Raw genomic sequence first — 24840 nt, forward strand, 5'->3', positions numbered from 1 at the left:
ACTATTCCAAACATTACAAAAATAGGGAATCCTCCCTAACTCATTTTATGAGACCAACATCATCCTGATACCAAAACCTGGCAAAGACTCAACTAAAAAAGAAAACTTCAGGCCAATATGCATGATAAACATTGATGCAAAAATCTTCAATAAAATACTGGCAAACCAAATGCAACAGCACATCAAAAACCTTATTCATCACAATCAAGTAGCCTTCATCCCGGGGATGCAAGGCTGGTTCAACATAAACAAGTCTATAAATGCAATCAATCACATAAAGAGAACCAAAGACCAAAACCATGTGATTATCTCAATAGATGAAGAGAAGGCCTTCAACAAAATTCAACATCCCTTTATGCTAAAAAACCTCAATAAACTAGGTATCGATGGAACGCATCTCATAATAATAAAAGCTATTTATGACAAACCCACAGGCAAGATCACACTGATGCCCTCTCTCACCACTCCTATTCAATATAGTATTGGAAGTTCTAGCCACAGCAATCAGGCAAGAAAAAGAGGAGGAAGTCAAATTGTCTCTATTTGCAGATGACATGACTGTATATTTAGAAGACCCCATCATCTCAGCCGCAAATCTCCTGAAACTGATAAGCAACTTCAGCAAAGTCTCAGGATACAAAATCAATGTGCAGAAATCACAAGCATTCCTATATACCAATAACAGACAGAAGGCTAAATCAAGAGCGAACTCCCATTCATAACTGCTGCAAAGAGAATAAAATATCTAGGAATACAACTAACAAAGCATATAAAGGACCTCTTCAAGGAGAACTACAAACCACTGCTCAGGGAAATAAGAGAGGTCACAATCAGATGGAAAAACATTCCATGCTCATGGTTAGGAAGAATCGATATCACAAAAATGGCCATAATGCCCAAACTAATTTATAGATTCCATGCTATCCCCATCCAGCTACCAATGACCTTCTTCACAGAACTGGAAAACAACACTTTAAATTTCATATGGAACCAAAAGAGAGCCCACATAGCCAAGACAATCCTAGGCAAAAAGAACAAAGCTGGAGGCAGCATGCTGCCTGACCTCAAACTACTAAAAGGCTACAGTAATCAAAACAGCATGGTACTGGCACCAAAATAGAGACATAGACCAATGGAACAGAACAGAAGCCTTGGAAGCAACACCACACATCTCCAACCATCTGATCTTTGACAAACATGACAAAAACAAGAAATGGGGAAATGATTCCCTGTTTAATAAATGATGTTGGGAAAACTGGCTAGCAATGTGCAGAAAGCAGAAACTGGACCCCTTCCTGACAGCTTACATTAAAATTGACTTCAGATGGATTAAAGATTTAAAAGCAAGACTTAATACCATAAAAATCCTAGAAGAAAACCTAGGCAAAACCATTCAGGACATAGGCGTAGGCAAGGACTTTATGCAAAAGCAATGGCAACAAAAGCCAAAGTAGACAAATGGGATCTAATTAAACTCTACAGCTTCTGTACAGCAAAAGAAATAATCATTAAACCAGCAACCAACAGAATGGGAAAACATTTTTGCAATCTATCCATCTGACAAAGGGCTAATATCCAAAATCTACAAAGAACTAAAACAGATTTACAAGAAAAAACAAACAAACCTATTCAAAAGTGGGTGAAGGATATGAACAGATGCTTTTCAAAAGAAGACATATATGAGGCCAACAAACATGAAAAAATTCTCATCATCACTGGTCATTAGAGAAATGCAAATCAAAACCACATTGAGATATCATCTCATGCCAGTTAGAATGGTGATCATTAAAAAGTCTGGAGACAACAGATGCCGGAGAGGATGTGGAGAAACAGAAACACTTTTACACTGCTGGTAGGAGTATAAATTAGTTCAACCATTGTGGAAGACAGTGTGGCAATTCCTCAAGGATCCAGAAATAGAAATTCCATTTGACCCAGCAATCCCATTACTGGGTATATACCCAAAGGATTGTAAATTGTTCTATTATAAATATACACACACACGTCAGATTTCTGATTGTTATGTGATCATGTGTGGAAGTTATTAACTTCAATGTTTTTTTTGCCACAGCTTTTGCAACTTAATACTCAAATGAGTAACATTTGCTGTTTTAAACATTAATAGCAGGCTTTCTCTCTTTATACAGCTGTATCATCTGAACTTGCATTATGATTGGCCTGTAGAGTTGCTGAGAGGGCTCAAGGGGTTGGCTGCTATCTTAGAAAGTGCCTGACACACTAACAAAGCTGAGTTTCCTATGGTAACAACTGAAGCAAACTTTTTGTTCTGGTCCTTTTTGGTGGAGGAGTAACAATACAAATGGATTTTGCGAGTGACTAAAAAAGTGAAGAATGCACAAGAATGGATCATAAGATGGAATTTATCAAACCCTAGCCTTGCTTGTTAAAAAGTTTAAAAAAAAAATCTGTAATGGTACTGACTTTGCTTGCTTTGAAGTAGCTTTTTTTTTTTTTTGCAGAAACTGTTAGTTTTTTAAGTCTCTTGTAGTGTTAAGTTGTAGTTAATACTGCTACAGCAATTTCTAATTTTTAAGAATTGAGTAAGGGTGTATAACACTAATTCATAATCACTCTTATTGTAATCTGAATAAAGTGTAACATTGTGTAGCCTTTTTGTATAAAATAGACACATAGAAAATGGTCCAATAAGTTTCCTTTTTAATATGCTTAAAGTAAGCAGGTGGATCTATTTCATGTTTTTGATCAAAAACTTTATTTGGGATATGTATGGGTAGGGTACATCAGTAAGAGGTGTTATTTGGAATCTTGTTTTGGACAGTTTACCAGATGCCTTTTATCCCAAAGTTATTGTAACCTGCTATGATACAATGCTTCAAATGTGGTTATAAAAAGTGGTTCAGAATTAAACTTTTAATTCATTAAAAAAATAGGTCAAAATGAAACAAGCCCTAATAAAAAGGTGAAGAAAGTAAAGAGAAAATCCTGATGATCTGGAGTTAAGCAGAGTTCTTGGACATGACACGAAGCATGATGAAAATCATGATCCATAAAATGTATAAACTAAATCTCAATTAAAACTTTTGTTCCATAATACTAGCCTTAAGGCAATGAAATGACAGTTTTTACAACAACTCTAGTTTTTACGACAACTCTAAAGAATTTTCAAAACGTATTAATAATGAAATAAGTAATGACTAGAAAATACACAAAAGGTGTTAAACAGATACTTCATTGAAGAAGACATAATATAACAAGCACATGATAAAATGTTTGACTTCATTAGCCATCAGGGGAATGCAAATGAAAACCAAACCTATTATGAAAACACACCTATTAGAATGGCTAAAGTAAAAAATAACTGATAAAACAAAATGCCTGTAGGCCTGTAGAGAAAGTGGATCATCTCTTATTTATTATTAATGGGATGGTACAACCACTCTGGAAAAGTTTGGCAGTTTCTTAAACCATTAAATATATACAATATATTATGCAACAATCTCACTTCTAAATATTTACTTGAGAGAAATGAAAACTTAAGCTCAGCTCCCCCAAACCTACATACTAATGTTTATAGCAGCTTTACTCATAATCTCTGTAAATTGTTAACTACCAAAATGTCCTTTGATAAGTAACTGGCTAAATAAACTGTGGTACATTCATACAATGAAATACTGCTCATTAATGAAAAGGATCAAACTACTGATACATGCAATAACTTGAATATATCTGAGTGAAACAGAAATGTTTCGTATTGTATGCTGAGTGAAACAGAAAATGTTTCATGTTGTATAATTTTTATGACATTCTCAAGAAGAGAAAATGATAGCAAAAGATCACGGTTGCCAGGGTTTGTGGTGGAAGGAAAATATGACTAAAAAGGGGTGGCACAATAGTGCTTTGATGATGGAGCTGTTCTGTGCCCTGATTGTCACGTGTGTGTGTGTGTGTGTGTGTGTGTCATGTGTGTGTGTGTGTGTGTGTGTGTATTAAAGCTCATAGAAATGAACATCAAGTCAATTTTAAAGTATGTTAATTTAAAAAAAGATTCCCGAGATCTTAACACTCAGAAAAAAAGAAACTTACTTTTGTAGTTCTAGGTGCTAATTCTGTAAGAAGAAATCCAGAAGAATTAATAGGAGTGTTTACAGATTTTTAAAACTATTTTAATGTTTTGGTGTCAGTTATATGAGAGACCAACTGATAATAATACACAATAATGTTTTTGTATTTAATCAATCCACAAAGTAGTACAGAAATCAAATCCAGGAATGTTATGAGTAGTTTTACTTTAAGGAATAAAAAGAAATAAGGACGCAGTGGATAAGGGCAAAAGCTTTAGAGTCAATTATTCCTAGGTGAAGACATTGGCTCTACTGGGTCTGTGAGTAGACCTGGGGGAGTGATACAAATCAGTTAGTCCTTAAGTTTCACATGTATACAACTAGGGCATTACATCATAGGATTCTTGTAAATACTAAACTCTCATTTAGCCCAATGCCTATAAGAGTGTAAATGCTTAATAAGTAATGGCCATTATTAGGGATTCTATAGAAATACAAATTGTTCTGAGACTCTTACAATTATCGATTACATGTAGAATTTGAAGATCATCGTGTCTGAAATATTTTGACCTCAAATTAATTCATTAAATTTTAAATGCAGGGTGTAAGTGGATTGACTATTACAGGAATGATTTAATTAAGTAATCCATTCATCCAGTTCACTATTTGAGGATCCATAAGCCAGAAATTCTGTAGATTCTGAAATACGAAATTGGAAAGAACACTATTATCAAAGAACAAAGCTTAGGGAGAGAGAGAGACAGAAAATTACATCATCATTGCAAGTGCTGCAATAGAGATGTATGTCATTGCACTGCATGATAACCTAATTACCATATTTTTTTTCTCTAATCAAGTTGTTCTGAAGGAGCTTACTTAACAAATAGTGACATATATTCTTACACAACAGTGATAATGAGTAAAATCATCTAAGGACATAACATTCATTTTCAGTCATCCATGTGCCCTCTTTATCATTACTTGTCTCTCAGTCAGCAAGAAAAAAATATTCTTTTACCTAAAAAACTAAGAATAACAAGCCCACATACAGTATAGGCTTGCTAAACATTTTGACCCTGATTAGTTAAGCAAAATATCCAAAATCCTGAATCATCTGAGTGACTTATGGTAGACGTTAATGGCATAGCTTACAGATTCAGACGGCCTAGTTAAAATTACAGATGATACTTACTAGTAGTGACTCTGGTAATTTACCTAATGTCTTCTGTACCTATTTTTTTCTCATCTACAAAATGGGGCTAAGTAACTTGCTTCATTACAATATTGCAAGGATTAGATTAATCTATAAAACACAATTTAGAACATTACTTGACACAAACTGTTCAGTAAAGTTAGCTATGATTATTAATACTAGGCCAGTGGTTTGTGAACTTGGGTGATTTCTTTTTTTTTTTTTTTTTTTTTACAGAAGTGGTTGTGGTCTGCAGAATAAAGGCTCCATCAAGATATTCATATCCTAATACTTTGACCCTGTGACTATATTATTTTAAATGGTGAAATGGACTTTGCAGATGTGACTAAAATTATGGACCTCGAGGTGGGGAGATTATCCTGGATTATTTGGGTGGGGCAGTTAATTACATGAGCTCTTAAAAGTGAGGCAGGAGTGGAGACACGATATGGGAGAAATGGGACTTGATCATCTTTCTGGCTTTAAAGATAGAGAAAAGAAGTCACAAGGAATGCAGGTGCCCTCTAGAAGCTGGGAATGGCCCTCTGCCAGCAAAAAAAAAAAATGGGGTCCTATATGACCAAAAGAATCTGACTATGCCACCATAATGAATCTTCCTCATGAACTTAGAGAAAGAAATACAACACTTAAATTTTAGCCCAGTGAGACTTGGGATGGATTTATGACCCACAGAGCCGAAAGAAAATAAATTTGTGTTGTTCAAACCATAAGTGTGTTGTCATTTGCTATGGCAGCAACAGAAAACCAATACAAGTGGTTAAATATTTTTAGAGCAGAGAGAAGAATGAAGGTAACAGCAATTTGCCAGCTAGCTACAGAGAAGATTGCCCTGTAGAGGTCAATGTTGTTTTCTTTTTGCTGTTTTAGTTTCACTGGATACTATGAATCTGAAAATCACCAATCATGTAGTAATTACTGGATCCTAGCCTTATTGGAGGCCATAGGAAATTAAAAAGAAGTATATGATACATCTTAAGATGTTTCTATATGAATGGGCATTGATACTGACAGAATCACCTCTGCACCGGTGCTCTACTATATGTATTATATGTATGGATGCCATATTTAATGTATATGTATTTTTCTGTTGGACCTAGAAGAAAAAAAGAATAGCATGCTTTGGAATCAAACATACCTGGGTTTGAACCTTGGCTTTTCTATTACATAATGGGTCATCTTGGCAAGATATTTAAGCTTTCTGAGCCTCGTTTTCCTTATTTTTAAAAAGGAGCCAACATCTAGCTCATAGAGCTATTCTAAGTATGAAAACAAATAATGTATAGAAAAGCATTAGCACTAGGTCTGAATAGGTACACTATTATTTTTCTTACCAAATATGTGAAATGTGGGGTTGCCACTGACTGTTCATTTATTGTGTCAGCCTTCCCAGTCCTTCAGTGTTTTAGAGAACAGGCATATTCTCTCAAACCCCAAACCAGACCTGAACAGAAAAGCCTAATGAAAGCAGAATTAGCCTGATTTATCCTTGCCCTCAATGCTGAAGGTATGGAGACCAGGTCTGAAATAGGGGGAAAGTAAGCTGGTACTCTGCAACATGGAGGCATATCAGGAAAAGTATAAAAAGCTTTCCTAAATCCTTTGGGGCAAGATATCTGACATTCTATTAGACAGGCTAAGGAATGGAACAAGAGTCAGAGATCTAGGAATCCTTTGATCTCCTATGCATTTTGCAATCTGAATTATTATTATATTCCAATATTTTCCCTCTTGTTCTATTACTGCTTATTAAAATATTTTTGAATATCCCACTTTTTTTTTTCAAATAGCATATACTAACAAAGCCCAAGGAAAGGATTCTTTTTGTTTGTTTTTGCTTCATTTTGGTCAGAAATTTTCAAAATTTGAAAATTTTTCTCAATTTGAAAAATTTTATTTACAGAAAAGCTGTAAAAATATGAGTTATTTTAAACCCTTTAACCTGCATCCCCTAAAGAGAACATAACATAATCACAGCAGTATTATGAAAGATATAAAATTAACATTATACAATGCTATTAACTTATCTAGGGATCTCATTTGCCCTTTTCTAGTTTCCACACTAATATCTTTTTTTTTTTTTTTTCTGGCCCAGGAGCCAATTTAGTATTCTACATTGTGTCATGTGTCTATAACCTCCTGTAACCTCTATCAAAATTTGATAATCCAATTTGTTTGTCTTTTAAAAGTTGCTTCTTTTTTTGTATTTTATTACCTTGATATTGACACTTTTGAAGAGTACTGGGCACTTACTTTGTCGTATGCCCCTCAACTTATATTTCTCTGATGTTTCTAATTATTAGATTGAGGTGATGCATTTTGAGCAAGAATATACTAAAGCAATAGGTGCCCTTGTCAATATACCACACTAGTCGCACATAGTATGTCACTATGTCTTATTACTGGGGGATATTATCATCTGTAATTGATCATCTGGTTAAGGTGGTGCCTGCCAGGTTTTTTTCCACACCAGTTATCATGTTTTTCTTAGCAATTATTAATTATCTTCTGGGAAAATACTTCAAAATTATGAAAATATCTTCTTTCTGTTTACACTTTCACCCACTGATTTTAGCATTCATTGATGGTTCTTTTGAACAATTATTACCATGGTATTTGCCTAGTGGTGAGTCTCTATTCCCATATTTACTTACTAATTATTTTATTCTTTCTTCTTTTTTTTTTTTTTTTATGAGATGAGGTTTCACCATGTTGATCAGGCTGGTCTTTGAACTCCTGACCTCGTGATTCACCCACCTCAGCCTCCCAAAGTGCTGGGATTACAGGCGTGAGCCACCGTGCCCGGCCTACTTATTAATTTATAATTGGACTTCTACTATAAGAAAAACCTGTCTTTTCCCTCCCAGGTGTTTAAGTATTTATGTCAATACAGATGGATGGATATTTCTTTTATTATCTGGATTATAATAATGCTATCATTATTTATTTTGCTGCTAAAATTGTTACATAATTGGCTATTGGGAACTCCTTGGCTCCTGTGTTTGTTTGACATGCCTCATCATTCATTCATTTAGTCATTCATTTCTTTAGATGGAGTTTTGCTAAGTTGCCCAGGCTGTTCTCAAACTCAAGCAATCCTCCTTTCTCAGCCTCCTGAGTAGTTAGAATTACAAAGCCTCCTGAGTAGCAGGGATTACAGGTACATGCTGCTGCACCTGGCATTTATTTATTTTTTACTTATCTATGTGTAGTTACTATTCCAGGCTCATCTTGTATTTTCTCTGCCCCAGATTAGAATCAGCCATTTCTCCAAAGAGGCTTAGTACCTTCTACTGGAGAATGGTATTTGAATCCTAGATCTAGGTATTATATATGTTCACTACAACTGGGTGTCACTGCTTCCATGTCTTGTTAGTAGACAGGGTTTGGAAATATATGTATGTACACTAACATACTCATCTATATTTTCATATTTACCTGTTTTTATATATATTCAGAATCATGAGTTCATACTGATACCTCCAATTCCAATTGAACACCATAGCCTTGAACACACTAGTCTTTTCTCTGACAGTGTGAAACCTGGGTCTTATTATCTTAAATATATTTACTTACTTGTTATATCCCAGTATACACATAAAGTAGTTTCAGAACAACCCAAATCTCTATGACAAATTTAATCATTGGAAGGAGAATGGAAATAGGGTCGTTGGCATAGGGGGAGGGGTGACACTTCCCTGAGTACACCTTTTTGTACAGCTTACTTATGTAACTATGGCAATGTTTCTTATAGACAAAAAATAAATAAATCATCCAGCAGACATGGAGAATGAAAAATGAAATACCAACAGTGTATAAAACTATTATGAATGAGATATAGAAAAAAAGAAATTACCTACGTAACTCTGGAAAATATTTAAAATGACTACATATTATAAGGCTAATGACCAAAAGACCTATACACACTGTACTCTAGGTAGCAAATTTGTTTGATTGGGGTTTTAAAGAGAGCAGAATATACAGCAAGGTTCAACACTGTGGGGAAAGCCCAAACTCCTTCATAGTGCCACCTCTGAATACTCACATACTCACAAATACTTAAATATTCATACAGTATATTTAGTGCAAATTGAAGTGTTCCCTTATAAGTAGAGCTAAAAAATAAAACATCATTCAGGGGTCATCTCGTCCATTGTTTTCATTTTACATATGTATAAGTGGAACTCAAGAGACAGTGGTACAGTGAAGACTAGAAGCCATGTGCTTAACCTTTTCTACGTCATACACCACCTCTGGCTGAATATGATTCCAAAGAGTAGGCTCAACTGAATCTTGACGGATGAATACAATTTGCTTCAAGGCTTAGATAGTGACTGATGTATTCTTTACACATATTACTTACAGTATTTTATTATAATTTGTGCCCAAGACAGCATTACTACTATGTGATATATGATCAGAGTTTTAAACATTTTGAACATAAAATTGTTTGTCTTCACATTTTTGTAAACATGTACATTTCTAGAGATTCAAAAACTACATGTGAGAAAAATGTTTTTAAATCACTGTTACTTGGGACAGTTTTAAAACTCAGCAATTTCAAAATATTAATAGCTAACACATTAAACAATATTTCATATTATCAGATTAGTTTTATATATGTTTTAAAAACTGAAAGTATAAGGAAGCCTTTAAGACAGGTGTTTCAAAAGTTATACTTAAAAAGTTTAACTGACACAAGCATCAGAGTTTTTGGTTGAACCACAAGATCTTTTAAGATTAATACAGGTATGTTGGAACATTGCCAAGTTATACTTTCTTCTCTACAAAGAATATTTAAGTTGATAGTATTTTAAGCCAATAGCACTTACTGTAGAAATTTTATTTTTGAGGATGAACATGTCCTAGTTTAGTATCTACAATAAAATATTCTTTTTCCATATAGTTCCTCCTTTAAGAACTTGATTCTAATTTGGAGTTTCATTCACAGATAATAGCTTTTTAAAGGTACTTACTACATACTTAAAATTTCAATAGCATATTATATTTCCCAAAATAGCTTAGATCTTTGACTTACATTATGTAACAGATCTGTGAATATCAGAATATTAAAGTGTTATATCACATTTTTTAATCTGCATAGGTTAAACCATTCTGGCATCCCAGGAATAAGTCCCAGTTGATCATGGTGTATGATATTTTAAATTTCCTATTTAATTCAATTTATTATCTTGTTGAGGATTTTTGCATCTATCTTCACCAGAGATATTGGCTTATAATTTTCTCGTGTTCTTATCTGAATTTGATATCATAACAATGCTGGTCTTGTGGAATGAGTTTGGCAGTACTCCACCTTCAAATTTAGAAGAGTTTGAGAAGAACTGATTCTACAAGTTGATCACTTGTCATTAATTCTTCCTTAAATGACTAGTACAGTTAACCAATGAAGCCATCTCATTTTGACTTTTCTTTGTTGGGAGATTTTTGATTATGGATTCAATCTCCTTACTTGGTCTGTTCATATTTTCTATTTCTTCATGCTGTATGTTGGTAGTTGCACATTTCTATTCATTTATCCACTTCTTCATGATTATCCTATTTGTTAGTGTATAATTGTTGATAGTACTCTATAATCCTCTGTCTTTGTTTAGTATCAGTTGTAGTGTACCCTTTTCCTTTTAAATATATTTTTGAAAATTTTAGATTCGGGGGCACATGTGCAGGTGTATCACATGGATATATCACATAATAGTGATGTTTGGGCTTCCAGTGTACCCATAATCCAAACAGTGAACAGCTGTCAGGTAATTTTTAAAATCCTAATTCTCCTTTACCTTTCCCCTTTTTAGAGTCTCCAACATCTGTTATTTACATCTTTACATCTTTATGTACCCACTGTTTAGCTTCCACTTACAAGTGAGAATGTGCAGTATTTGATTTTCTGTTACTGAGTTATTTCACTCAGCATAATGGCCTCCAGCTCCATCCATGTTTCTACGAAGGACATAATTTCATTCATTTATATGGCTGCATAGTATTTTATGGTATATATGGACCAAATTTTCTTTATCCAATTATCCACTGATATACACTTAGGTTGATTCCATGACTCTGCTATTCTGAGTAGTTCTCTGATAAACATACAAAAAAAGTGTCTTTCTTATATTATTTCTTTTCTTTTGGGTAGATGCCCAGTAGTGGCATTGCTGAATCCAATTTTAGTTCCATTTTTAGTTCTTTCAGAAATCCCCAAATTGTTTTCCATAGGGATTGTACTAATTTGCATTCCCACCAACAATGCATAAGAATACCCTTCTCTCCGCAACATGCCAACATCTGTTGTTTTTTGACTTTTAATCAGAGCCATTCTAACTGGTGTAAGATGATTCTCATTGTGGCTTCAGTTTGCACTTCTCTGATGATTAGTGATATCAAGCACTTCTGAAATGTTTTTTGGCAACTTTATGTCTTCTTTTAAGAAATGTCTGTTCGTGTCCTTTGACCAGTATTCAGTAGGGCTGTTTTTCTCTGAGTTATTTGGGCTCACTGTAGATTCTGAGTATTAGTTCTTTGTTGGAGGTACAACTTGCAAATGTTTTTCTCCCGTTCTGTAGGTTGTCTACTTACTTTGTTCTTTTCCTGTGAAGATGCTTTTTGGTTTAAGTCCCAATTGTGTATTTTTGTTCTTATTATATTTTCTTTTGGGGTCTTAGTCATAAATTCTTTGCCTATGTCAATGTCCAAAATAGTTTTTCCTATGTTTTCTTTCAGGATTTTAATAGTTTCACATCTTACATTTAAGGATCTTTAATCCAACTTGAGTTATTTTTGTATATGATGAGACACAGAGGTCCAGTTTCGTTCTTCTGAATGTGATTAGCCAATTTCCCAGCACCATTTACTGAACAGGATGTCCTTTTTATTTTTGTTGAATTTGTTGAAAATCAGTTGGTTGCAGGTATGTCACTTTATTTATAGGTTCTCTATTCTATTCCACTGACCTATGTGTCCATCTTTATACCAGTATCATACTGTTCAGCCTTGTAGTATAATTTGCAGTCAGGTAATGTGGTGTTTCTGGCTTTGTTCTCTTTGCTTAAGATTGCTTTGGCTATTTGGGCTCTTTTTTTTTTTTTTTGGTCCATATGAAATTCAGGATTGTTTTTCTAATTCTGTGAAGAATGACATTGGTAATTAAGGACTGCTTTGAATCTGTAGATTGCTTGGGAAGTATGGTCATTTTTAACAATATTGAGTCTTCCAATTCATAAGCATGAGATGTTTTCCCATTTGTGTTATCTTCCTATAGAGATCTTTCACCTCTTTGGTTCAATGTATTCCTAGTTATTTTACTTTTGTGTGTGACTATTGTAAATGGGATGGAGTTCACGATTTGGTTCTCAGATTCGGTATTGGTTTATAGAAATGCTACTTGTTTTTGTACATTCATTCTGTGTCCTAAAACTTTACTGAAGTTGTTTATCAAGTCTAGGAGTCTCTAGGATTTTCTAGGTATGGGGGCATATCATTGTGACCAGATAATTTGATTTCCTCTTTTCCAATTTGGATGCCTCTTGTTTCTTTCTCTTACTTGACTGCTCTGTCTAGGACTTCCAGTACTCTGTTGAACAGGAGTGGTGTGAGTAGGCATTCTTATCTTGTTCCAGTTCTTAGGGTAAATGCTTTCAACCTTTCCCTATTCAATATGATATTGGCTGAGAGTTTGTCATATACAATTCTTATTATTTTTAGGTATGTTCTTTCAATGCCTAGTTTTTGAGGGTTTTGTTTTTAACATAAAGGAACACTGAATTTTATCAAAAGCCTTTTCCATGTCTATTGAGATGATCATATGGTTTTTGTTTTTAATTCTACATATGTGGTAAATCACATTTATTGACTTGAAAATGCTGAACCATCTTTGCATCCCTGGAATAAAATATACTTGATTGTGATAAATTTTGTTTTTGATGTGCTGATGAATCTGGTTTGCTATTATTTTGTTGAAAATTTTTACATTTATATTCATCAGGGAGATAATTAGTATCACACAATGAGTTAGGGAGGTATCCCTCCCTCCTCTTTTTTGGAATAGTTTCTGTAAGACTGGTACCAGCTCTCCTTTGTAGATCTGGTAAAACTGTCCTGTAAATCTCTCTGGTCCTGGGCTTTTTTGTTGTTGTTGGAAGATTTTTTATGATTGATTCAATTTCATTACTCATAATTGGTCTGTTCAGGATTTCTATTTCTTCCTGATTCAATCTTGGGAGGTTGTGTGTTCCAGGAATTTATCCATTTCTTCTAGGTTGTCTAGTTTGTGTACATAGAGATGCTCATGTAATCCCTGGAGCTTTTGTATTTCTGTTGTATCAGCAATACTGACATTTTTCTAATTTCTGATTGTGCTTATTTGAATTTTCTCTTTTTTCTTCATTAAACTAGCTAATGGTCTATCAATTTTGTTTATCCATTCAAAGAACCAACTCTTCATCATGTTGATCCTTTTTATCATTTTTTTTTGTGTCAATCTCACTTACTTTGGCTCTTTGTTTTTTCTTGTCTTCTGCTAGCCCCTTTACTTTGAGTCTATGGTTGGTCTTTTGCCATTAGGTGGGTCTCTGGGAGGCAGCAGATGGTTGAGTCCTGCTTCTTTTATCCAATTTGCTAGTGTTTATCTTTTAAATGGAGTATTTAAGCTATTTATGTTCAAGATTAGTATTAGTATGTGTAGTTTTGTTCTCATCATAGTTTTGTTATCTAGTTGCCTTGGAGTCTCAAAATTATGTAATTGCTTTATTGGATTTTTGAGGTTTCAATAAACCTGTGTTTTTATGATAAGTATCCTTTCATTGCCTTGTTTAGAACTCCTTTGAGCATTTCTTGTAAGATGGTGTAATAATGGTGATGAATTCTCTCTATGTGTGCTTATCTGGGAAAGACTATTTCTCCTTCATTTATGAAGCTTAGTTTGTCAAGATATAAAATTCTTCACTGACATTTTTTCAAGGTGGCTAAAAATAGGCCTCCAATCTCTTCTGTCTTACAAGGTTTCTGCTTAGAAGTCCACCATTAGGCTGATGGGCTTCCCTCATAGGTGATTTGACACTTGTCTCTAGCTGCCTTTAAGACTTCTTTCATACTTACCTTGGATAGCCTAATGACTAAATGCCTTGGTCACATTGATCTTGTACAGTATTTTTCAGGTGCTCTCTAAATTTCCTGTATCTTGATGTCTACATCTCCAGAATATTGGGAGATTTTCCTACATTATTCCCTCAAATATTTTTCCAAGCTTTTTACTTTTTCCTCTTCTCTATCAAGAATGCAAGTCATAGGTTTGGTAGCTTTACATAATCCCTTATTTCTTGATGGATTTGTTCATTTTTAAAAATTCTTTTTTCTTTGGGTTAATTTCAAGCTCTGAAATCTTTCTTCTGGTTGGTCTAGTCTATTGTTAATGCTTTCAACAGTGTTTTGACATTCCTTCAACAAATTTATCATTTTCAGATGTTCCATTTTGTTTTTTAAAAAGTATATCTATGTTGGCTTTCATCTCTTAGATTGTTTCTCTAGTTGCTTTGTTTTGGTTTTCAACTTTCTCTTGGATCTCATTAGGCATCTTTACAGTCTGTATCTTAAATTCTTTATCTGTCATTTCAAAGTTTTCATTTTCATTAGGATTCACTGCTAGAGAGCTAATGTGGTCCTTTTGGGGTGTCACAATATTCTATTTCTTCATGGTGCTGGAGTTCTTGTGCTGGTTCCTTCTCACGTATAGAAGCTGTCACTCTTATTTTTGGATTTATCTTCATTTGGGTGGGATTATTTTTCTTTGCCCCGTGAGGGTGTGACTCTTGCATATGTTGGGTTGTGTCCTTTGGCTTTGCGTCTGTGTGCTTTTAGGGGGCCAAGACTCTGTATAAATTCCTTGGTTACAGATAGACTTAGTGTACTAGTTTTCTGAAATGTTAATTGTTTATAGTTTTTAGCTATGTTTTGCTGCATGTGTGGTAAGGCTCACTGTCTCCTATAGAGATGCAGAGTTGGAGGTTTTTGAAGGGGGCAGCTTATCTCATTCCTTAGTGCTGTGTACTTGTCAGCAGGAGTTATATTGGGTTGTTCAGTTCACCTTAGAGGCCAGAAGGTGATGCCTGCAGGTAAGAGCTCTCTGAGTACTGTACAATGATGGCAGCAGTTCTTGTGACAGGGCCATGTAATTTGACCTCCTGGCCAGTAGGTAGTGCTGGCAGGTGAGTGGCAGTTGCAGTGATGATAGTGGGATTTTTAATTGGCCTTTGTTAACAGGAAAGTACGAGGGTGTCCCTGGTGATGGGTGGGGTATGTGGAGCTCTCAGTGTTCCCATCCCATGCTCTGTCCCTAAGGCTGGCTAGAGGGAGCAAAGCTGGGTGGGACTGGATCAGGTAAGCCTGTGATCAGGGTCTCTGAGGCAGATGTGACTTCAGGAGGGGTGTAGAGGCAGTTCTCAGGCAGCTGTAACAATACTCTAGGGAGGCATGGACGCACCTCTCCTGTACCACAAGTGCTGGTTCAGGGTAAGAGGTCTGGCTTTGAGTTTTCATCCCAGCAGATGGCCATGGGGCCCATCCAGCCTCTACATCCCTGACTGGTGGGTCTCCCTCCAGTGTCCACCCCACCAGGTGGCCCAAATGGTTATGTTAATCCCAAACCACCTGTGCCCAGACTGCCATGCCACCCTAGGCATTCCAGAATGCAAGACTCCCTGCAGTAGAAACCATGGCTGGGAGGCCTCACCCTTCCTACTCTGGTCTCATGAAGGGAGGGGTGTCCAGCTTCTATACCATCTGAAAACCCCTCATCACATTCTTCTCTGTGTTCTGACAGTGGGGTTCCTCCCCTGCTTGAGATCAGGCCACAGATCTCATACCCATGTTCCTGGGTGCTGTGCTTCAATCCTGGCAAACTGGGACCAGGCTAGTGGATTTGTCCTCTGGCTCCTTAGGGTCAAGCACTGGCAGTGATGGGAGAGGTGAACTGTTCCCAGGCAACCAACAAACCACTCAGGTGGGACAATGGAGGCCCCACTGTGGGTCCCACTCTACAGCAATGGCCAGGGAGGCAGTCTTAGGAGGGACTGGCAGGCATTGGAGTGTGTGGTTCAGATTCACCTCAGCCCACAGGAATGGTGGTGGATCCTGAATTGGGCATGTGAGTGTGCATGGGCCCCACTCTATCCTGGCCTGGCAGACAGCAGATGTAGCTCAGAGCAGGATGCAGGGCGCTGGGGGGTGGGCACCTACAGTCATGTTTTGCTACAGTTGCCTGGCATGCTGAAGCCTTTTGGGCTTCTTGTGGCTTCAAGCAGTGCCTCTGTATGGTCTCTAAGCAGCTTCTCCTACCAGTTCAAAGGTCTTCAGGGGTTGTGTGAATTCTTGTAGCTAGAATTTCAGAGGTCGACAGAGGGAATGTGGTGTCCCTGGGTTTCTTCACTCACACCTTCCTTGGGTCCATTCTGGTCCCAAGGTTCCTAGCAATACAGAGCCAGCAGTGTGGCTTCCTACGTCTTCAATCATGGTGTCTGTCATGGCCTATATATTAAATTTCAGTGTTTTCTCTCAAAAGATCTATTCAAAGTGTGAAGGTTTACTCAATATTTTGGTTTCTCTCTGTGGAAGAGGTGCATCCCAGATGCATCTATTTGACTATCTTTACTCCCTCTCCTCCTTTTTCATTTATTATTCAATTTGGATATTCCCTCTTTTTTATTTTTTATTTATTTTTCCATTTATTTTATTGCATTCTAGGTTTGGGGGTACATGTGAAGAACATGCAAGATTGTTGCATAGGTACACACGTGGCAGTGTGATTTGCTGCCTTTCTCCCCATCACCTACATCAGGCATCTCTCCCCTTGCTATCTCTCCCCAACTCCCCACCCCCCACCGGGACTCCTCTATTTCCCCCCAACTGACCCCAGTGTGTAGTGCTCCCCTCCCTGTGTCCATGTGTTCTCATTGTTCAACACCCGCCTATGAGTGAGAACATGCGGTGTTTGATCTTCTGCTCTTCTGTCAGTTTGCTGAGAATGATGGTTTCCAGGTTCATCCATGTCCCTACAAAGGACCCAAACTCATCGTTTTTGATGGCTGCATAATATTCCATGGCGTATATGTGCCACATTTTCCCTGTCCACTCTATCATCGATGTGCATTTCGGTTGGTTCCAGGTCTTTGCTAACAGTGCTGCAATGAATATTCGTGTGCACGTGTCCTTATAGTAGAACGATTTATAATCCTTTGGATATATACCCAGTAATGGGATTGCTGGGTCAAATGGAATTTCTATTTCTAGGTCCTTGAGGAATCGCCACTGTCTTCCACAATGGTTGAACTAATTTACACTCCCACCAACAGTGTAAAAGTGTTCCTATTTCTCCACATCCTCTCCAACATCTGCTGTCTCTAGATTTTTTAATGATTGCCATTCTAACTGGCGTGAGATGGTATCTCAATGTAGTTTTGATTTGCATTTCTCTGATGACCAGTGATGATGAGCATTTTTTAATGTTTGTTGGCCTCATGTATGTCTTCTTTTGTAAAGTATCTGTTCATATCCTTTGCCCATTTTTGAATGGGCTTGTTTTTTTCTTGTAAATCTGTTTTAGTTCTTTGTAAATTCTGGATATCAGCCCTTTGTCAGATGGGTAAACTACAAAAATTTTTTCCCATTCTGTTGATTCCCTTTTTTTTTTTTTTAATTCTAGCTAAACATTTTTGTTGATTTTATCTTCTCAAAAACTAACTCAGTTTTGTTGATCTTTTGTTCTGTTTTTCTACTCTTTATTTCATTTATTTGTGCTCTAATCTCTATTATTTCCTTCCTTCCTTCTAATTTTGGGCTTGCTTTGTTCTTTTCTAGTTCCATGAGGTACAGTATTAAGTTGTTTACTTAAGATCATTCTTTATTCTTAATATAGGCATTGATTGCTGTCAAATTCTGTCTTAGAACTGCTTTTGCTACATTCCATACATTTTGGTGTGTTATGTCTCCATTTTTGTTTCAAGATATTATTTTACTTCCCTTTTGATTTCTTCTTTGACCTTGGATTGTTCAGGAGTGTGTTACTTAATTTCCACATATTTGTGAATTTTCCAATTTTCCTCCTGTTACTGATTTCTGGTTTTATGCCACTGTTGACAGAAAAGATACTTGATATAATTTTAATATTAAATTTGTTAAAACTTATTTTGTGGCCTAACAAATGATCTATCCTGGAGAATGTTACATGTCTGAGTGAGAAGAATGTGTGTATTCTGCTACTGTTAAATGGAATGTTCTGTATATGTCTATCAGGCCCATTTTGTCTAGTGTTGTTCAAATCTATAGTTCCTATATTTTCTGTCTAGATGATTTATCCATTATTGAAAGCATTGAAGACCTGGTATAATTACTGTTCTGCTGTCTATTTCTTCCTTCAGTTAATATTTTTGTGCTCCAAAATTGGTGGCAAATAATATTTAGAATTGTATAATCTTGATAAATTGACCTCTTTATTATTACATAATGATCTTCATTGCCTCTTGTGACAATTTTTTTTTTTACTTCAAATGTATTTTGCCTGGTCTAAGTATGGCCACCACTGCTCTGTTTTGGTTCCACTTGCATGGAACATATTTTTCCAACCTTTCACTTTTATTTTATACATGTCTTTAAAGGTAAAGTAAGTCTCATGTAGGCAGTTTATAGTTGGGTCAGTTTTAAAAAATGCATTTAAAGCCTGAGCAACATAGCAAGATCCCATCTTTCCATAAAAGTTTCTTCTTCTTCTTCTTTTTTAATTAGCCACATGTGGTGGCATATGCCTGTACTCCTAGCTGCCTCAGGAGGCTAAAGTTAGAAGACTGCTTGAGCCCACAAAGCTGAAGTTACAGTGGGCTGTGATTGCATTACTGCACTCTACTCTGGGTGACAGAGGGTATTTTGTACCTCTGTATTAAAAATATGCACAGTAACTACGTATTTTGATTACTGAGTTTAATCTATTTACATTTAAAGTCATTATTCGTAAGTAAGAACTATTGTCATTTTACTGTTTTCTGAAAGGTTTTAAGTGCCTTTGTTTCTTCTGCTGCTTCCGCTGATATTTTAATATATATATATTTGTAATGGCATGGTTTGATTTCTTTCTCTTTTGTGTATCTATAGTTTTTTTCTTTTAATTATCCAAGAGGCTTACAAAGACCATTCTATAGCCATAAAAATCTATTTTAAATTGATAAGAACTTAATATCCATCACATATAAAAACTATACTTTTACCTCTTCCCTCCCACATTCTATGTTGATATAATTTACATACTTTTATATTGTATATCCACTAAAAAATTATTGTAGCTATATTTTAATGCCTTGTGTTTTTAATTTTTATATTAGAGTTGTACAATTGATCTACACAACATCATTATAGTATCACAGCATTCTGAATTTATTTTTTTATCTATCCCCTAAGGAATTTATCCTTTGAGTTACAAACAATCCAATTATACTCTAAGTTATTTTAAAATGTAAAATTAAGTTATTATTGACTATAGTCATCCTATTGTGCTATCAAATATTGGGTCTTATTCATTCTAACTATATAGAATAGTATTTTTTTTTTTGAGACAAGAGTCCCACTCTGTTGCCCAGGCTGGAGTGCAGTGGCACAGTCTTGGCTTACTTCAACCTCCAACTCCCAGGTTCAAATGATTCTCTTGCTTCAGCCTCCCAAGCAGCTGGGATTACAGGTGCCCACCACCACGCCTGGCTAATTTTTTTGTATTTTTAGTAGAGGCGGGGTGGTTTCACCATGTTGGCCAGGCTGGTCTTGAACTCCTGACCTCAGGTGATCCTCCTACCTTGGCTTCCCAAAGTGCTGGGATTACAGGCATGAGCCACCACGCCCGTCCTAGAATAGTATTAATATATAGCTTTGAATTTCTTTGCTAGGGACTTTTATTCTTTCATGTTTTCATGTTGCTAATTAGTGTTCATTTCAACATGAAAAACTGCCTTCAGCTTTTCTTAGGAAACAGGTTTAACAGTGACAAAATCCCTCAGCTTTTGTTTTTGGGAAAGTATTTCTTCTTCATTTCTGAAGTATATCTTTGCTGGGTATAGTATGCTTGGTCAGCAGTGTTTTTCTTTCAGACTTTGAATATATCATCCCACTGTCTCCTTGCTTGACAGGTTTCTGCAAAGAAATTTGCTTATAGTCTTATGGAACTTGCAACTTTTCTTCTGCTGCTTTCAAAATTGTCTTTGACTTTTCATAGTTTGATTGTAATAGCCTTGGTGAAGACTTTTTTATGTTCAATCTATAGGAGTTCTTTGATCTTTACAGATCTGAATGTTCATTTGCCTCTTCAGATTTTGAATTTCTTGTCATTATTTCTTAAACAAGCTTTCTAACCCTTTCTTTGCTTCCTCTGAGGTTCCTAAAATGTGTATAATGGTTCACCTGAAGATGTCCTATAAGTCCTATAGGCTTTCTTCACTTATTTTCATTCTTTTTGTTCCTCTGAGTGGATAACTTCAAATGATCTGTCTTCAAATTAACTGATTCTTCTGCTTGACAAGGGTGCTACTAAAGCTCTCTATTGAAATTTTCAGTTCAGACATTATATTCCTCACTCTAGAATTTTTTTTAATGGTTTCTGTCTCTGTTGAAGTTCTAGTTTTCTTTATCTATTATTTTCCTGATTTCATTTAGTTTTATGTGTTCTCTTACATCTCACAAATTTATTTAAGATGATTATTTTGAATTCCTTGTTCAATAATTTACGTATCTTCATTTCTTTGGTGTCAGCAGCTAGAGATTTATTTTCTTCCTTTGATGGTGCTGTATTTCCTTGATTCTTCATTCGTTAATTGCTTTCATTTCTACCTTTGATTTAAAAAAGCAGTCACCTCCTCCAGTCTTTACTGACTGGCTTTGGGAAAGACTGTTTTAGTCTGGAACTGCTGCTAGAGCAAAATACCAGAGGTAGGGTAATTTAAAAAGAAATTAATCTCTCACAGATCTGGGAGCTGGGAAGTCTAAGATCAGGACACTGGCTGATTCAGTGTCTGGTAAGGGCCTGATCTCCTACCAAAGGCCCTACACCTTTTCATACTGTTGCATTAGGGATTAAGTTTCAACAGGAATTTTAGAAGGGACACAAATATTCAAACCATAGCAAAGACTTCTACCAGTGGGCTTGATTAGAGATTCTGAAGGTCTCTCAGACCTTTTCTATGGATTTATCAGCTCCAATCTTGTTTCCTTTAGGGGGCTCGTTTTAGGACTTCACACTCTCTTGATTCCACAAAGCCAGGCCTGGTTCTGAGAGTCTCCCATTTATTTTCCCTAGCAAAGTATCCTGAAATGTTTCAAGGTTGTGGGCCTTCTCCCGAATCAGTAGATTTGTGCGGCTGCTAAGATCCATTTCTGTTGCTTAGATCCATGTGTTGCCTGAAGAAAATCACGTAGGACATACAAAGGGACATGCAGAGCATCATGTCTATTGAACACAGGGTACTAGGGGCAAACATCAGCTAGTTGGAGAAGTCCGCAGGTGAACTGTTCTGCAGGATTCATAGTTTAGTTTCAGTGGTGTCCTCAATCCAGTGAGTAGGATTTACAGCTAGCTGTTGAGAAACACATGCTGGTTGTCATACATTCCTTCCTCTTCTCTCCTCCTAGCTATAGCCAGTTGAATCAGCATTCTGATTCCTTCAGTGTTCTGGGTAGGACAAGACAGAGGTGAGCCTCCTAGGTGCTATCTCACAAGGCTGAGGAAGCCAGGTACTCACCTTGCTCTTGCTTTCCCTTGTGGGAGAATTGCTGGCCAATGGGCCTCTCTTGGCACTGAGCTATGCTGCTTTAGAGGATAGATAATGCAGGTTAAGTGAAATTGCTCTTCGTACCCTCTTCAATATGTCCATTCCTGATGTACTTTTTGCTACACCAGGGTGCTGGAACCTAGCAGCAGGACTCTGGGCGGGTCCCACAAATGTATTCTTTTCTGTGAATGATTGCCAAAATTGGTGTTTACGTGGGGGAATGAGGGCTGAAAACCTCTTCTTCTGCTAAGTTGTTCACATCATTCTCCTATTTATCCCTTTTGAGATTTGTTGGGCTTTTTGAATCTGTAGTATGGTGTTTTTCACTTATTATAAATAAAAACCCCAGCCATTATTTCTTCAGCTAAGGCTGCTACCCTATTATCTTTTCTCCTGGCGTAAGGTATCTTGGACCTTCATGTATCTTAACCTGTTTTTCATATTTTTACTATGTGTCTCTCTGACTTCCATTTAGTGTAATTTTTCTCTATCTTCCAAATCATTAATTTTTCTTTAACCCTGTTTAATTTGCTGTTAAATGTATCCTCTGAATTTCAAATTCCTACTATTAAATTTTTTATTTTTAGCTCTATTACTCTTAAAACACATCGGTTGTATTTTGTCATATCATAGCAGATAATTTCAAGTTCATCTGACTTTTCTTTGAACAAGACAGCAGTCATTTTATAATCTGTATCATATAACTCTAGTAATTAGCCTTTATGGGTCAGTTTCTGCTTCCTTTTATTTCTGATAATTCTCACGCATGTTTCTATCTTCTTGCTAAATTATTTGGGAGAGTTCTATGATACTAGGAAGAAGATATATTCCTCCAAAAGACTTGTATTTACTTCTGCCTGGTGCCAATAGATCTTTGTAGCAGTTCCACTTTAAACTCAAATATGGCTTTAGATTTTCAGTCTACACAGCAATGTAAACTTGGATTTCAAATCAGTGTGAGACAGCTTGTGGTTACTACTTCTCAGAAACAATCGTCCATTGCCTGAATACCTAACCAGGGAAACTTTGCTTGCTGACTCTCAGGGATGCTAGAGATGGTAAATTGTTTTTACTTCGTCGGTATAGTCAAGACATAATCCATAGTAGGGGAAGATCTGCTATTAAACTATCTTTGGTGGTCTCAGGCTTTGTTTCCTCTTGGAAGCCTGAAAATCACCTTACATTTCCCTGGTTAGGCAAATATATTCAGGGCCCAAGTGTCGTCTATGATCTTCTCTGTTTACTTCTATGGGTTCCTTTATTCACTCAGATTTTGACAAGCTAATGTCTTACTTAGCTCTTTAGAACTGCTAAGAAGCTTTTTATTTTTAATCTAGCATCATTAGTTGTTTTCAGTAAAAAGGCTTAGTCCAAACAATCAAACCTAACATATTCTCAGAAGCAGAGCCTCTTCACTGATTTTTCACCTTTCTTTCTCCCTTCATCTATTGTATTCTTCTTACCGCCCCTTTTCCCAGACAGATCATTTCCTTCTTGATTCCATTATTAAGACTCTGGATCAACTACATAATTTAGGCCACAGACAAGAAATACACAAGAAACCCTTGCTCCAAAAATGTTGGAGCTTAGTATTAACAAGTTAATAACTCTACCATTAACCCGCTGTCTTAAGTGAGCAAGTCAACTTCTCTGGGTCCTATTTTCTAGAAACCTGGGACTGTATCTAGAAACAGGCCTTCCCAATTCTTATATATTCTATCTCCTATATGTCTTTCAAATATCTCCCTTCTATTCCCATCCCATGGCAACTACTTTAGCTAAAAAACCCTTAACACTGCCTGATTATTATAGCCTCCTTATTGAAGACACTACCTCAGGTTCTTCCCTTTAAAATTCTTTTTCCATACTGCACCAGATTTATTTATAAATTATATTAATTATGTACTTTTAATTTAATGATCTTCTCATAGCTTCCATGATAAGGTTAAAATTCTTGGACACAGCACACAAATTACTTCATATTTTTTCTCTTGTTTACTTCTCTGATCTCATTTTCTGTGAACACTTTGCTCAAGCCTCTGTGGCTTCAAGCCTCTTTTGCCTGAAGCACCTTACATTCACTCAACTTTGCCTAATTAACCTCCATCAGTCCTTAAGAACTCTGTTTTAAGACCAACTCTGCTTCACTCAGAACTCTTTTAGGACTTTTTCCTTCTCTAATGTGGATGTTCCTGCTCAATGCTGCCAAATAATGTATACCTAAATACAACTATAATGTATTTGTGACTTATTTATCTATCTTCTCTATTAAGCCATATAAACACCGTTCATGCAGAGTCTCAGTCACAGTTGCAACTCATTTCTACAGAGGTTGCTGAACAGACAAATGAATAACAATATGAAATGAGAGGGCTGATTATATTATTTCAAAAGTCCCTTGTTAACCATTAGATTTATCATATTGTAGAAATCTTAATTTCTTCCAATGTGTGCCTATTATCTGAGTCTTTATCTATATGTCCACATTTCATCATCCAGATATTCTGACCTGCATGCCTGACCCACTTTCCCAGATTTTATAGCCTTAGTTTTGATATCTTGTCTAGATGACTTCTTTGAATTTGAACTCTTGCTGGGAAACTTCTCCTTTGACTGGTCTTGAATTTGGGCTCTTGCATGCACCTGTTTGCCTTTTCTGATGCCCTTGTTCCTGACCCCCAACCTTTCTAATTAATAATATGCCACTTCCACATTCTATTTTTATATCACTGGTGCTTAACCTGGCAAGAGAGGCTAAATAATTTAATTAATTTATTAGGAAAAG

The 24840-nt window shown here is 36.1% G+C and overlaps 1 protein-coding gene across 17 annotated transcripts in view; it reads right to left on the reverse strand.

Moving 5' to 3' along the window:
* ZEB1 (zinc finger E-box binding homeobox 1) overlaps nucleotides 1–24840 on the reverse strand; it is a 199542-nt gene that overhangs the window by 45138 nt on the left and 129564 nt on the right. The gene's annotated exons all lie outside the window — the stretch shown is intronic.

The sequence above is a fragment of the Cebus imitator genome, unplaced genomic scaffold, assembly GCF_001604975.1.
Source record: "Cebus imitator isolate Cc_AM_T3 unplaced genomic scaffold, Cebus_imitator-1.0 Scaffold92, whole genome shotgun sequence".
Lineage (NCBI taxonomy): Eukaryota > Metazoa > Chordata > Mammalia > Primates > Cebidae > Cebus > Cebus imitator.